This window comes from Dermochelys coriacea, chromosome 11, assembly GCF_009764565.3.
Source record: "Dermochelys coriacea isolate rDerCor1 chromosome 11, rDerCor1.pri.v4, whole genome shotgun sequence".
NCBI lineage: Eukaryota > Metazoa > Chordata > Testudines > Dermochelyidae > Dermochelys > Dermochelys coriacea.
Window position 1 is genome coordinate 26,059,290 of NC_050078.2, and position 15,041 is coordinate 26,074,330.

Genomic DNA, 15,041 nt, shown 5'->3' on the forward strand with positions numbered 1-15,041 from the left:
TCAAGCATGATATAAGAGCGTATATTTGCTTTTCGATATATATCACTACTAGGAGAGGAAAGGTATATTAATTAAAATTGAATACAATGCCTTGTTCTTGCTGAGTCACTTATTGGCCTAAAGTTTCAAAATTGATAAGGATTTTGGTTGTTCAGTTTGACACAATTTATAGGGGCCTGATGTTCAAAAAGTGCTGAGCACTCTAAAAACTGGGGTCTCCAAAGGTGTCAAGGTAGGCACCCCCAAAAAAAATCAAGGCACCAAAAAGCAGAAATTATTTTTGAAAATTTAGGTCACTGTATTTAGAATCTAACAATCCACAAAAGTACAGGCAAACATACACAAGCTTTACAAAGCAGCAATATGCCTCGCGGTTTGATGGACATGGAGGTCATCTTAAATTTTGCCAGAATCTTAGGAAATTCCATGCCAAAAATTTTACTGTGGTGGCATTAAGATAGATCATATGCATCCATCATGTAAAACAAGATGACCAGGGAAAGGCCTTGTAGTTTACCCAAAAATGTTGCACATTCTAACTAAGATGCCTCAAACAACACTGCTCCCATCTTTCCTTCCATACAAAATCATTAGGAGAGAAGGCTGAAAACAAAGGTGGGTATGCTAAACCTTATGCCTGCATATCATCCAGTTAAAACTCAGATGATACAGGCCACATACCTCCATTATGCCATATAATTCTAGTGCATGTGACTAATATATTTCATATGTTCTACTTTCATGACTACAACCAATCCTCCAATTCATCCTCCACAAAGGAAACACCACCACCACCTCATTTTACATTTCACATAGACATTGAATTCCTAGTCAACCCCCTTCCATATATAGTGTCCTCATGATAGGCATTAGAAATGGAATAATCATTGTAATCTTTTAATAATTGCAGTGGTTGACCAGTCTGTTACAGAGAATATGTTAAGTCCCATACCCTCTCAAAGTTTGGATTACATATGTTATGCTATATAAACCATAGTATGGCTGCAGGCTTCCTAAATTCCAGTTTTCCGCATCAAAATTAAAAGGATGAGGCTGTGTGCTGTGCCACGAGGTACAGCATGCACAGATGGACCCCAAGGAGAAGGGGAGCAAATGTGGCTTTATGCCACTGTCATAACCATACAACTAAGGGTAGCCTAAAATTCCTTCTTACCTGTAAGGGGTTAAGAAACTCAAATAACCTGGTTGGCACCTGACCAAAAGGACTAATGGGAAAAGAAAATACTTTCAAATCTGGGGTGGTTGGTGGGGGGGAGAGGTTTTGTTTGTGCTCTTTGTTTGTGTGTTCTCTGGGGAAGCAAAAAAGCATCAGGTCAAAAAACTCCTCTCCTAAAATCATCCTAAATTTAAGTCTCAATACTGCAAAAAAAGTAAGTAAATATGGCAAGGCGCATTAAATTATCTTTTGTTTTTAGCTTGTAAATTTTCCCTGTGTTAAAAGGGAGGTTTATCCCTATTTTTTGTAACTCTAAAGTTTTGCCTAAAGAAAAATCCTCTGTTTTAAATCTAATTACCCTGTAAAGTTACCTTCCATCCTAATTTTACAGAGGTGCTTCTTTTACTTTTTTTTTCTTTATAATAAAGTTCTGTTTTTTAAAAATCTGGTTTACCTATTTGGTTGGTAAATTATTCTCAAGCCTCCCCAAGAAAAGGGGGTGAAGGGGCTTGGGGGAGTATTTTAGGAAAACAGGAACTCCGAGTGGTCCTTTTCCTAAATCTTTGTCTAACTTGCTTGGTGGTGGCAGCAGTACCCATCCAAGGACAAAAAAAAATTGTGCCTTAAAAAAAGTGTTTAACCTAAGGTGGTAAAAATAAGCTTAGGGAGTCTTTCATGCGGGTCCCTAAATCTGTACCCTAAAATTCAGAGTGGAGAGGGAACCCTGACATGGTGGCAGTGGTGGGATCATTTTGAACCAGAAGTACAAACCTCAGGATATTAAAAGGACCTTTCTTTTTCCTTTTGATTGCTTGGAAAGCAAGGAGGTGGTTTGTTTATTTTAAAAAAGGACTTTTTTTTCTTTTAGCTGAGAGCAGCTAGAGTTTTTTCACCTCTGCCTCAGGGCAGAGTAGTTAAATCCTGCAAGGAAGTTCACAAGCTGTGTTGGTTTTTCTTTTTCTTTCTAGCTCTCAAGTTAAGCTAGCCTAAGTGCAAAAAGGCTAGGATGACAAAAAGTAATGTCCAAAAAAACCCTGGAATTAGCCAGATTTAAAGATGAAAAAAACCCCAAAGAAACATAAAAAACAGCTAGAACTCAAACAAATGAAAATTGATGCACAAGTGGCCAAAAAAAAAAAAAAGCTGCTAGGGAAGCAGAAGAGGCTGCCCACAAAAAAGCTGTGGAGGCAAAAAAGGCCAGAGAAGAGGCTGCCCATAAAAAAAGCTATGGAGGGCCATAGAGAGGGAAAGAAGAAGAAGAAGAAGAAGAAAAAAGGTAGTATAACTTGGCTGTTATAAAATTAAAAAAAACAAAACCTTGAGCTGCTAACTCCACTTCCCCAAAAATCCACAAATAGAAGCGACTATGCCCACAGTATAATAAATCCAGTAATATTGCTAAATATTTCCTCACCTTAAAGAAACTATGCACCCTCCATGCAATTCCTAACAATCACAAAATAACCACATTGGTAGCAAAATTAACTGAAAAAGCTCTGGATATATTCAACAAAATGCCTATTAAGATGCTTCTAACTAAAAATTTGGTTTTAAAACAATTTCAAATTACACCTGAAACTTACAAAGTAAAATTGAAAGCCCTTAAGAGACGGGCTGGACTAAGTAATGTGGCTTATGTAAACCAGATGAAGAATCTATTAGATAAATGGGTCAAAGGCAGGAATGTAACTAGCTTTAAAGGAATGTGTAATTTGGTTGTCCAGAAGCAGTTCCTGACTATAACCAATAATAATGTAAAACATTGTTTATAAAATAAAAAATGGACTCGGCAGACAGTCTTGCTTCTTATGCTAATCAATACAAGCAGTCCCAAACCGTCAAAAAGGCGGGGCAAATCAAAACAAAGGTAGCAAAGAGGAACAACCCTGGTCGCAGTTTGGGTGGATACCAGAAGGGACACCCCGAAACCACACCCTACCAGCAGCGGGAGCCCAAGGCCCCAACTGCACCCCAAGGAAAACCCCAGACACCTTATCGTCCCACCACACCATTCTCCAGCAACCCACCCTGCCCCAGTAATCAGTCAGCTGAGCAATGTTTTAAATGTAACGAGCTGGAGCGTGTAAAGGCAACTGCCCCCAAAACCCCAATAAATTACAGTTCATTGCACCAAGTCACACCAAAGGTCCTCAGGCCCAGATAGATACCTCCCAAATACCCTCAGAGCAAAGGGAAACTGTGAGTGTGGGCAGGAAAAAGGTCATTGCCTGGAGGAACACTAAAGCACAAGTGTCAGCTATCCACCAATCCTTAGTGGACCCCAACTTAATCAACCCAAAGGTCCAAGTAAGAATTCAACCCTTCAAGTCAAACTCTTTTGACTTGCCTACAGCCAAGTTACCTGTCCAGTACAAGGGCTGGTCAGGAATGTGGACTTTTTCAGTCTATGATGATTATCCCATTCCCATGCTGCAGGGGGAAGACTTGGCCAACCATGTAAAGCTAGCCAAGAAGTGGGAATGGTCACCCGCAGCCAGGCTAAGCAAGCCTTCACACCTAGCTCTGTCCCTGAGCCTTCTACAAAGGCCCAGTCTGTGTTAACAAAGACCCAAACTGAGGTGGTAAAAGCGGACCCCACGCCAACGTCTGCAATAGCAGTAGTAAATCCAGTCGCAAAACCCACCCAGAGCCAGGCCCAGAACTGAAACTGGCTGAGCAACCAGCACCAGAACCATTACCAGCACTGAGTCTAGCACTTGCAACCCCATCTACAGCTTCAATGCCAGAGGGCACCACCGAGCCTGCCCTGGCGGCAGCAGCAGATAAACCTACGCAAAAGGCTCAGACAGAGCCTAAACCACAACGTAGTGCACCAGCAAAAAGCAGTTCACAGTCAATGGAAACAGCCCCATCCCCTGCATTGCTTCCAGAGGGACCAAGCCCAAGTCCACAATCCAATAAGGAACTACTGTCTCCAGCATTTAAAAAAAAATAAAAAACAGTTCCAGGCCAACCAGGAAGCAAATAAAAGCCTCCAGGAAGCTTGGACAGCAGCACAGAACAACCCACTGCCTCTCAGCTCTTCTAATCAATCCCGGTTTGTTGTAAAAAAAACTTTTATACAAAAAAAAACTCTTTCTTGTGAGCACCAAAAGAACTGGCATCCTCAGAGACAGTTGGTAGTTCCAACTAAGTACCAGGTAAAGTTCTTAAGTTTAGCCCACAATTATCCTAATGGCCATGCTGCGGTAAACAAAACAAAAACCATTTGGGAAAGTCCTTCCACTGGGATGGAATGGGCAAAAGCATTTCTACCTATGTCTGGTCTTGTAAGGTGTGCAAAAAAGTAAAAAAAACAAAAAAACAAAAACACAGCACATTAAACCAGGTCAAAGCCCCTCTCCAAACATTCCTTATAATTAAGGTTCCCTTTCAGCAAGTAGCTGTAAATATTCTGGGTCCTTTTCCAAAAAAAAAAAAAAAAAACCCAAAAAAGCAGTACATCCTAACTTTCATAAATTTTGCCACCCAATGGCCAAAAGCAGTAGCTCTAAGCAACACCAGGGCTAAAAGAGTGCCAGGCCTTAAACATTTTTGCCAGGGTAGTTGGCCCTCCGACATCTTTACGGATTTGGAAACTAATTTCCTGGCAAAAATCATAAAAAGCCTTTAAAAAGCTCATGGGGTAAACCACTTGGTTGCCACCCCTTACCACCATCAAACAAATGGCCTGGTAAAAAAGTTTAATAAAGCTTTGGGGGCCATAATACGTAAATTCATAAATAAGGACTCCAATGATTGGAACCTAGTGTTACAGCAGTTGCCCTTTGTCTACAGGGCGTACCACACCCCAGTTTAGGGTTTTCACCATTTAAACTTGTGTATGGCCGCAAGGTTAAGGGACCATTACAGTTGGTAAAAGAGCAATGGAAGGGTTTTGCGCCTTCTCCAAAAACTAACATTCTGAACTTTGTAAATAACCTACAAAACCCTCTCCAAACCTCTTTAGCTCTTGCTAAAAAACCCTAAAAAGTAAATGCTATCCAAAACTGGCCTGTCCCAAAGTAAAAAAAACAGGTCCAATCCTTCTTAGGCTTGGCCGAATATTACAAACAATTTGTACCACACTACAGCCAAATCGCCGCCCCACTAACAAATCTAACCAAAAAAAAACCACCAGCCAAATGCCGTTCAGTAAACTAAAAAGTGTCAAAAGGCCTTTAACCAGCTTAAAGCAACACTCATGTCTAACCCTGTGCTAAGGGCCCCAAATTTTAACAAACCTTTCCGAGTAACCACAAATGCGTCCAAGCGTGGTGTAAAAGCAGTTTTAATGCAAAAAAACCCAAATCAAAAATTCTATCTTATCATGTTTCTCAGCAAAAAATTGTCTTAAAAAAAAAAAAAAGCCACTGGTCAATCAGCAAAAAAAAATGTTACGCCATCGTGTAAGCTCTAAAAAGGCTTCACCTGTACATTTCAAAACGGTGTTTCCACCTGCAAACCGACCATGCTAGCTCAAGTAGCTTCATACCATCAAAAACCACAAAAAACTTCTTCGGTAAAGTTTAGCTCTACAAAATTTTAATTTTAAAATACAACACATTTCAAAAGCTTCTAACAAGGTGGCTAATGCACTCTCCCGTAAAAGTTTCCCAAAATCAATTGGTTAAAATCATCCTTAAAATGTAAAAATTATTGTTAGTTTTTACATAATCAGTAGTATATCTAAAGGTGCATGGGTCTTATTAACTCTGTTTTCTCCTAAAGCTCAAAAAAAAAAAATCACAGCCAGTGTGGTAAAGGCTGTCCAGCACCGTCTGTAATTTGTGGGGGGCGTGTCATAACCATACAGCTACGGGTAGCCTAAAATTCCTCCTTACCTGTAAGGGGTTAAGAAGCTCAAATAACCTGGTTGGCACCTGACCAAAAGGACTAATGGGAAAAGAAAATACTTACGAATCTTTTGGGGGGGGGGAGAGAGGGAGAAGGCTTTGTTTGTGCTCTTTGTTTGTGTGTTCTCTGGGGAAGCAAAAAAGCATCAGGTCAAAAAACTCCTTCTCCTAAAATCATCCTAAAATAAGTCTCAATATTGCAAAAAAAGTAAGTAAATAAGGCAAGGTGCGTTAAATTATCTTTTGTTTTTAGCTTGTAAAATTTCCCTGTGCTAAAAGGGAGGTTTATCCCTGTTTTTTTGTAACTCTAAAGTTTTGCCTAAAAAAAAAAAAAATCCACTGAGTTTTAAATCGAATTACCCTGTAAAGTTACCTTCCAGCCTAATTTTCAGAGGTGCTTCTTTTACTTTTTTTTTTTATAATAAAGTTCTGTTTTTTAAAAATCTGGTTTACCTATTTAGTTGGTAAATTATTCTCAAGCCTCCCCAGGAAAGGGGGTGAAGGGGTTTGGGGGAATATTTTAGGAAAACAGGAACTCTGAGTGGTCCTTTTCCTAAATCTTTGTCTAACTCACTTGGTGGTGGCAGCAGTACCCATCCAAGGACCCCAAAAAAAAAATTGTGCCTTAAAAAAGTGTTTAACCTAAGGTGGTAAAAATAAGCTTAGGGAGTCTTTCATGCGGGTCCTCACATCTGTACCCTAAAGTTCAAAGTGGAAAAAAACCTCTAACAGCCACTTTTGTCACCTCAGAATTCTTGGTTCATTGCAGAGCTGATACAGCCTCCATCATAACTTAAGCAGACCAGGGAGCTACTTTAAATTAAAGGAGCCCTGACTGTGTATCTCTGACTTGTTGCTCAACAATCTGCCCAGAATCTCCATACCATCTAGTCCCTCCTGTCTCAAATCCACCTCTAATTCAGTGCATATGAGGGGCCAGCACAGGACAACCTACTGCTGTATCCTATTGTGATAGTTTTCAAGATACCCAGGACTGTGAGCCACCTTGTTACTCTTTGTCTCTAGCAAGCGGTAGCTTTGCCCATAGTGGCTGGGTGTTAGGGGACTAACACCACCAGCCTCTTAGCCACTCAATCACCCTTCTCTGGCAAGTTAACAATAGGTGTACCCCAGTCACTGAGTCCCTTTGAAGCATTCCCCTGTGATATCCAGCCTCTGACACAGAGTACTCACAGAAATCCCAGATGGAGTACACTGCTTCTTTGGGGGCAGAGTACTCCAGTTTACCAGTTTTACCTTAAACCACCATTCATGGATAACACACAGAACTTGTAATAAAACAAGAGAAGGTTTATTTAAGAAAGAATAGAAATTTGACTAAAAACAAGAGAGTGATGGAAACAAATGATTACAATATAAAACAAAATCATAAAATGCAAACTAGGGCCTACACTTGTTAATAGTTAATTTTCCTACCAGATAAAGTAGGTTTCCCCCAAAAACTTCAGTCTGTGGCAGAGCTGGCTGGCTTCACAACATCCAAACTTTCAAGAAAACACCCGTGCATCACAAGATGTTTCCTCAGTGAATGGATATACAGTGCCTCTCCCTACTCTGTGTTATACTGTAACAGTTTGTTGTCTCTAGTCAGACAAAGGGCTAGCCGCTGTCTCTTGTAATGTTCCTTTTTTACCTTCAAGTGGTTTTGATTGTATACAGTTGTCTCTGATGGATTTCCATTGCTAGTCTTGGGAGCAAGTCTAGATGACTGAGTCTTGCATTACATCATTGGCTAAGCAGGGAAGGGTGACAACTCCCTCCTGCTTGAATGGGCCATCACCAAGACACATTATCTCCTGCTGACTAAGTTTTACTCCAAGACCATACAGCATACTTTCAACATAATTACATTATTACTTAAATATTACCCTGACACGCACACACCTCACAATGACTGTGAGTCTTGATAAGTTATGAGTTTTCCACTGACTATTTCACATGGCACTAAAAGCAAGCAGCTTTAGACTCCAGATCCAAATGAAAAAGCAGGAGGCAGGAGTCTTCTCACACTGGAAACTATATGTAGTAAGGGAGGGCAAGAGTATCAGCCTCCTAATAAGGCATCAAGGGTCAAAACATCCTTCCAAAAGGAACTTTCAGCAGATATAAGGCTACAAAGTGCAGGAAGGTTATGGCAACGCACTGAAAATGCAAAGGCCTGAACCCCGTAGAACTGGCTGAAAAAAAAAAAATTCTGCCATTATCAGGAATAACTTTCTTACATCCCCTTTTGCACACTGTTCATTGTTATGGATTGGGTTAAGCCTTGATGTTATAGGTCAGGATAAATGTAATGGCGTAATCTGGTGGCTGAAACCATTAAGTGGCCTACACCCCAAACACAGGTTCAAGTCTCTGACCAAAATAAAAGTATATCCAAGGCCACTCAGGAATTTGAACAATGTGGGTAGGGGGCTGGCTGGGCATTGTTTGGGTAAGGGTATGTGCATGAAACAAGCAGCACAGGCTGAAGCATCATAGAAGCAGACAGAAAGAAAACACCATTCATAGTCTGGAAGCACTGTGCATGGCTCTGGCCGTGGGAGATGCCAAGAGAGAAGTTTTGGGTCAGGATGCTCACTGAAAGAGGTTTGGACCTGCAAGCAAGTGCACTATCTTCCACTGTTTGATTCTTTCTGTGTTCAGGGATTGGGAAACATGAATTTGCATATTCGTTGTAAACAAACAAAACCGCATCCAATACCTGACTCCCACTTGAACAATACACCAAAGTTGGCTAGTCTTTCAGATCAAAAAGATATAACATTATTTTCCTCCCTACCAAATCTAACTACCAAAAATATTTATTTTACTGCCTATTGTATATAGAATCTAACAGATTAGTTATCTAGAGTTGCCCAAATTCTACTCTTATGTGCAAGTCCATTGATTTCAATGGAGCTACACTTTCTGAGAGCATAATTTGGCCCAATTAATAAATACTCCTTTAATATATCAATTATTCCATGCTTAGATTAGCCTTTTATGATTAGCGCTATTATGCTCACTGCAGTGTTACCACTAATAGGTTTGGATACAATTTAGTTTTGGCAAAGAATCAAAATAAGTCAGACTTTGCAAAACAAATTTACAAACAAAGCTCAATGGAATTTAATCATTATTTAAAATCAGGCATATTTTCATTTATTGTACTCAGTTTTCTCCAAAAGAAAGATGTAATTGTAATACTTCGGCCTATTCAGCATACAGGGGGAGCAATATTATTAACTTAATCTGTTGGCCTTGATAACATAGGATTTTTAAATGAGGGTTACCAATTATTAACCAGGAATATGTTTCATTTTTTAACTCTCCAATGAACATTAGTTTACATGGAAAAGGAACCTCGCAACTTCAAAATACATATTATTTTACTTCAACAGAATGAGAACAGTGAGTGTTCCTATTAAATGATTGGTAAGGCTACTTGATTTCCTGGTTAAAATATATTTTCACTAAAAGATCCCCACTACTACTTTGAATTTAATTGCATGAAACCCCATTGAGATTACCTTCTCAAATGTGCATAAAAGCATATCTTTACAGAAGAATATAATATGTAGGAAAGCAATTTTTGGCTTTTAAAAAAATGTTGAAATCTTTTTAAAGTTGCAAAAGAACAACAGAGGCAAAAAAAATATAGAAGATGCATTGCTGAGGTGTATGGACTGAGGAGGGAGTAGACCTCTTGGGGAAAGAGAAAATTAATAGCGTCAGTTACACGAGTTCTATTTATGAAGCATCCCAGCACTTGGGCTGATGCATAACAAGAAGTGAAATACACTAACATTTAAAACACACATTGTAAAATACAATAAACACATGAGGGACTGCTCACTCCTGCTCTCCCTGCAGAGAAGAATATCAAAAGGGATGAAGCTCTGACACTCTCACACACATCTCTTTCCCGTTCTACAGGCCAGTGCAGAGCCCAGCACATGATGAGGGAGCAAATCAGCTCCATCTTCTTAGACTGTTCACATGCATAAGAAAGGAGCAGTCCTAGAGACACTGTGCCTGCCTTAGGCACAGGGATTAACATTTTGGCCCCATAGAAGTCAAAAGGAGTTTTACCACTGATTTTAACTGTGTAAAATCTTGGCCCTATTTGTCCAGTGCTCCTCTTGAAGGGTTGCAGCTTCACTCTGCCCCTTACATAGGACTGTGGGTTACAATCCACTGTCCAGTCTATTCAGTTCAGCAAGGCAAATGACAGCAGCAGCTTTTAGATTACTTTTCACCTCAACAACCCCAGCAGTATGTAGCTGGACGGTATGCAGCATACATGATAGGACTGTGAATCTATTGCAGCTCCAGACTAGTATCATGCATGTGTAAGACTGCATGGTAAAACTTTTGGAAAGCAAGAACTAATGGAGTCAAACCTCAGTACATTCTGTTACAAGTGAGGGGGAAATATGAGTACATTGAGACACTGGATTGAATGCAATTTGAAATTTATTACATCACTTTATAACTGCTGGTGGATGGGAAAATGAAAGCAAGACACTGTGTTTAAAGACAATCTTGTTACTCTTGACAGATTGGTTGCCTTATATCATATTGGAATGGCAAGAATGAGCAAGATTACATTTATGTAACTTTGAGACTGCCAATAGAAGACAGTGAAATTAGGTTAGTTCCATTTTGCAGTAAAAGGTATAAGTACATAGTGCTATGATGTGATGGGAGAGATGCACAGCATATGTGATAGATCTAAGATTATAAATGAATTTGTGATTGCTGAAGATTTATATATATATAGCAAATGATTGAACCACCAAAAGTAAAATGTCATATACAGACAATTATATTTTTGTATTATAGAAACTTTCCTTTGAAAGAGACTTGTTAAATTAGGAATGTGGAACTATGAGGGAAATTTTACTAAGGAAAGTTACTAAATCCTGCTACTCTGATACTTCCCATTTTGAGTGGAGTGCATGAATCATGAACAAGTCTGTATGTTTGTCACAGCCATGACTTCAGTGTCAAAAATCATGATTTTTAAGGGGGTTTCCAGAAAACCTTGTCTCCTTGGCCCAGGCTGCTACTGTCCAAGATTGCTCCATGATTTTTACAAATGTGGGTCTCTGAAGACTGCCACAGGGCTGGGGCCGCCAGGACCTCCAGACTCCTCAGCCAGCTGGCTTTTTAGGCTGCCTGACTCCCAATGGGAAGCCCAGGGAGTCAGTTGCCCTGGGAGTCTGAAAGTCCTGAAGTCCCCAGTACCACAGCAATGTCCATGTGATGGGGATGCCCCAGACCCGTGGACCCTGTCCTAGGACTTCCTGGGTCTTGGTTCCATGGCAGGGACCCAAAAACCCTGATTCAAGCCAAGTTTTTCCGAACTTCCAGACTCCTGGTAATGGAGCCAGGAGCCAAGTCCAGGCTAAAGCCAGGGTGCCTAGGGGTTCCAGCTCCTCGACAGGAAGCTGAGAGCCCCCAGGGTGTCAAGACTCCTGTCTCCGTAGCAGGTGGCCCAGATGTCATGGCATGATAGGGCTGCCCCAGACCCATGGTCCTGGAAACTCCAGCTCCCAGGAGCCAGCCAGGTGAGCTGGCAGGAAACCAGGAAGGAACCCTGCTTGTGGTTGGACAAAAGTTCATTGAATTTGAAAAATTTCCACAACGGTTCAGGTTCAACAAATTGGCATTTTCTGATAGAACTCTCACTGGAAAATTTCTAACCAGCTCTACTCTTGCATTCTTTGCTCTGATAAAGCCATGACTTTCCTAATTTTTGCAATGACAAACAATTCAACCGTGCTCCTCTAACCCTTACTGACAGGGGAGTTGGGTGGGACAAGAGGCTTAGCCATGTCAGCAGGGTTGGAAGTCTCTCCCTTTTGGTGGCATTGTGTGCAGCTGAGTTCAGGTGGAACTCCGGGCACTCTTAATTATCCCTGACTGATTGATTGGGGGCGCAGGGGATGATTTATTGGCCAAGGTCCCCCAAACCCACCCTAAAGGGATGTGGCCTTATATTACTTCTCTAGAGCATAGAATGCTATTCAGCACTCACCTTTTTGCCCCACCCTCTCTGGACTTTGGTATGCTGCCTCACTTGTTCTCAGTTGCTACTGGATTTTGTGTTCTGCTCTGGAAAAACATAGGAAGGCCTTTTCCCACATCACAAAATTGGCAGCTGGTTTTTCACCTTCCTTACACCACATAAGAATTCTGGCTTGGGAGAAGGGATGGAGTGATGTATTTGAATGTTTAAATGCCATCTGTTACAATTGTGAAACTACTGTCCCCTGTGAGGTCTTCAAGGCCTTGCTAATCATTGCAGGACAAGGAGAGGATGCCTCAGAGTCTGGAGAAGAAAGCAGCACCTCTCGTCATCCCTCAGAAAAGCAAAGGATAAAGGTGAACTGTGTAACTATCCATGAGGTGATTTGGGTGGACTAGGGATTACCTCATTTTAAGGATTGTCTGCTAGGGAATCACACTGGGTTTCTTGTTGGATGGTTTGAGGAGGAGAAGGGGAGAATTGCCTGGCAGTTCCTCCTCTGGTTCTGCAATGCTTCTTAAGCCTTAATTCTAAGCAACAATTTTATTATTTACTCTATATAATTTGTAAAAATGTCATTGGAGCCAAACTGAAAAATATCTTGGGCCCTGATCCTGCAAAGATCTACACATGTGCTTGACTTTAAGCATTGCAAATAGTTCCATTGACTTCAGTAGGACTGCTCACAATGCATAAAGTTAGCATCTGTAAGGCTTTGTGGGGTTATAATTTTGTCCTCTCTGAAATTTACTAAACATTCTTGTCAAATGCAGTTGTTGAGTTTTTAAAACAATTTAGGCTGAATTTAGAAGTTTCGCTTTCAGAATGCTGTCAATGAGTACAAAATTTGAGGTTTTCATTTTTTTGTTTTAAGTACAAATAAAATCGTTTTATAGCAAAACAATTGTAGATAAGTGGAAATTCAAATTCCATCTTTGCAATAAAATACAAAGGAAAAAAATAATTTAAATCTGTTGGTACAGCTATGACCAGCAGTTAGTCAGCATTTCCCCATTAACTTCAGCTACCATATTTTCTTATAGAAGAAAATGTAAGGATTTGTAAACAAACCTTTTTTTAAAAAAATTGACAATATAAAATAAGATCAATAAAGTCCTGGCTAAGGGACTGATCTCACAAATACTGACTACCAGGAAAAAAGAACTGGTGTACTTTTGGCACCTTAGAGACTAACAAATTTATTTGAGCATAAGCTTTTGTGGGCTACTCGCATCTGATGAAGTGAGTTGTAGCCCACGAAAGCTTATGCTCTAATAAATTTGTTAGTCTCTAAGGTGCCACAAGTACGCCTGTTCTTTTTGCAGATACAGACTAACACGGCTGCTACTCTGAAACTGACTACCAGGGGCAGTGTTTGACTTCAGTGGGACTGCTAACAACACCTGGATAAAAAAGTGTTTGCAGGATCAAGCTCTTAATCAAAAACATTTTGGGACTTGAAGGAATGATACCAAGTACCTGATTCCGTAAGATGTTCATCCTTAAAAGTTCAGAAAACTAGGGTTAGAACACAAATTTCAGCCCTGGAACCAAATCCTACTGATCTTACTCATGAGAGAGTATTTTCATCAGTAAGATGAGCACATTTAATTATAAACTTCATTGAGCATTTTTCTCTGAGACACCAAGTTTCTCAACTCTTACTAAAATGGGATCAGCCCACTGACTACAAAGAAACTGCATCTGTTTACACCAGCACTGAATTCTGGGTCAGGAGTTTGATTATAAATATTTGCCTGAGTAGAAATTTGGCCTACAAATAAATTTGAGGTTTAGCCTCCAATAGAAGTTTAAAATGCTTTAAAATTTTCAATTTCAAAAAAGTTTTCAAAACGTATGAAATATAATGATGAACTATTATTTTGGAACAGTCAAGCCTATACAGTCACTCAAGCCTATACAGTCACTCATTTAAAAATTCTTTGCTCATACAGTTAAAAATGCCTTTAATTTAGTTCTCTGCAGAATCTACTATCTTAAGTATAAGTAAATAAGACCTCACCAAGCCTTAACTTCAGTGAAACTACTCATGTGTGTAAGTGTTTGAGGGATCAGGACCTAAGCTATGGAAAGATACATTTATTTACCTAAGAGATTAGATAGTTCTATTCTGGCAAGGTTATAATATGCATGCTTTTGGGGCAATTTTTAAAATACATTACCACCTAAGACTGGAATGCTTTCCTCCAGTAAATGCCAGATAATCTCCTGGAATATATTTATTTCGAAACAAACTCGCACACAAATTACACTTAAATAATTACAAGGGCACTAGCAGAATTGTTAGGTCTGAAAGTTACAGTAACTTGACATTTGCCTCCTTTGTGGTTTTAAGGATTTCTACTTCTTCAGACCCCTCCCTCTCTCCCTCCTCCCCTTGTAGTTACTGCAGCATGAAATTTTGGCACCTTTTTATTGGGAGACACAGTGCAGTAGATGGTAGAGATTTCATCTGTCTCTCTCTCTCCTCTTGCTTTCCTGTATGCATGCCATAGGTTTTTCAGTGCCTCCAGGACTCTGATATTCTCTGTGAGGGAAAGTTTGTTTTGTATTTTAATCACAGTTGGAATCTTAATTGCAAATACTAGAAGAAAACTCAAGTTTTTATCCTGGGGGCTTCAGTTGCTGATAGTTTGTGCACTGAATAGGATGCATTTTGTAATTATTAATGTCTAACAACCAGCAGAATGGTTTCACACCTCTGATTGGCAATTGATTAGTTAGCTGCTTCAGACTAGTTTTAGCTTATTGTTTTTTCCACCTGGACATCCTGCTTAACAGGATAAAGGTAATTGACCATCCTGCTGTATCAGCAGTATGATCCATAGCAATGAATGGAGACTAATACATTCTCTCACATAATGACAGGTTTCAGTGTAGCAGCCCTATTAGTCTGTATTTGCAGAAAGAAAAGGAGTACTTGTGGCACCTCAAAGACTAACAAATTTAT